Source organism: Colobus angolensis, unplaced genomic scaffold, assembly GCF_000951035.1.
Source record: "Colobus angolensis palliatus isolate OR3802 unplaced genomic scaffold, Cang.pa_1.0 Scaffold54, whole genome shotgun sequence".
Lineage (NCBI taxonomy): Eukaryota > Metazoa > Chordata > Mammalia > Primates > Cercopithecidae > Colobus > Colobus angolensis.
Window position 1 is genome coordinate 1,141,509 of NW_012118932.1, and position 1,919 is coordinate 1,143,427.

The window sequence follows — 1,919 nt, forward strand, 5'->3', positions numbered from 1 at the left end:
GTAGAGATGGGATTTCACCACATTGGCCAGGCTGGTCTCGAACTCCCAACTTTCCACCCACCTCAGCCTCCCAAAGTGCTGGGATTACAGGCATGCGCCACCACGCCCAGCTAATTTTTGTATTTTTAGTAGAGATGGGGTTTCACCATGTTGGCCAGGCTGGTTTCAAACTCCTGACCTCAGGTGATCTCCCCACCTCGGCCTCCCAAAATGCTGGGATTACAGGTGTGAGCCACCGCACCTGGCCGAGTTATTGGTCTTTTCTTAATGAACTGGCAGATACTTTACATAAAGGAAATTAGCTCTTTGTGATGAATTGCAACTATTTCTTCCCAAGTTTGCCACAGCTTCCAATTTCCCTTGATGGTAGTTTTTGTTATGCAGAACTTTTAATTTTTATGTAGCTGATTTTTATATATTTTTAAGTTGTGGTAAAATACACATAATAATCCATTTTTATTTTTAATATTTTATTTTTCAGATTCTCAGCTTCTGCACAGCCTTAGTACTCCCTGGGAAATTCACCGTTTGCATATCCTTTCCACAAAAATGAGAGGAAAAAGGACCAGTACATGCTAGTGACTGATACATTTATTAGTTTCTAACAAAAAGTCATACATGGTAGGCACAGTAGAAATAGTAACAGAGAAATTAGTTTATCTTGAAACCAATTTTAGTCAGGAAGACTTCTTTACAGAGAATTAGCTGAATATATAAATACTAAATATATCATACCATGTATGTGATATATTTACACCTAAATATACCACACCCTCCTTTTTGGTCACAGACTATTCCAGGAAGATTAAATAGATAACTTTTAATTTGAGGCATTCCAAGAATGTCCACCCTAAAACTTAAAGTGAAATTGCTCTTAGAGAAATATTGATTTGATGAGAAGATTGATCTTGGTCTGTCTTAGCCAAATTGGGTTTATTTATTTTTACTTAACAACCAATGTGATAGTAAGAGTTGCAAACTACACTTCATTTAACTACAATCATTACTCAGAGGGCAATCACCTTAAGAGGCAAATGAAGTTTTAAATTAGCACAGAATTCATAATTACCCAATCAACATTGATATAGATGCCATCAAGTATGCAAAGATTAACAACATTTCTATTACCAAACTTAGGGGAAAAAAAACTTAATGACATACAAAAATATTGCCAAATTTAAGCTAGAATTAGCTCTAGGACATTTTATCGTATTTTCAATTAAAAGAATAGATTACTAGATATCAGCAGGAACGCTGTTAGAGCTGTTTTTTTACTAATAGTTGTTCATGTTAATGAAACAAAAGATCAATCATCTCTGAGCTAAATTTCGCAAAATGAAATCAGTGTCTTCTGATTTAACTGTCACGAGTTAAGAAAGGGCAAAACCCAAGCACCATACTTTCTATTTCTGTTCATAAACTCAAATAAAAGCAGTATCAACACAAATGAAGATATAAGAAAACACATGGTTGTTTCAGGCTCCACAACGTAAGATACTGTGAGGTAACTCTCCTGTAATTCCCATTTTTCTCTGGAATAGCAGATGAATAGAAATGCAGGTTTCCAAAAATTCACACAATTTAGTAACTAATTTTGATTTTGAAGCCTGATAGCAGGGGGTGAAAAGCTATAAAACCCTAATGTTTCCTGTGTTCTTTCACAAAGGACAGGGGAAGAAGATGCTCTGCCAAACGGTCCCTGCTGCGTCATTCTGGACCAGTTTCAATGACCCGGACTGTCAGTCACCCCATCCAGCCTCATCCTCATCCGGACCAGATTCTGACCACCCAATCAGTTTCAATGACCCGGACTGTCAGTCACCCCTTCCAGCCTCATCCTCATCCGGACCAGATTCTGACCACCCAATCAGTTTCAATGACCCGGACTGTCAGTCACCCCTTCCAGCCTCATCCTCATC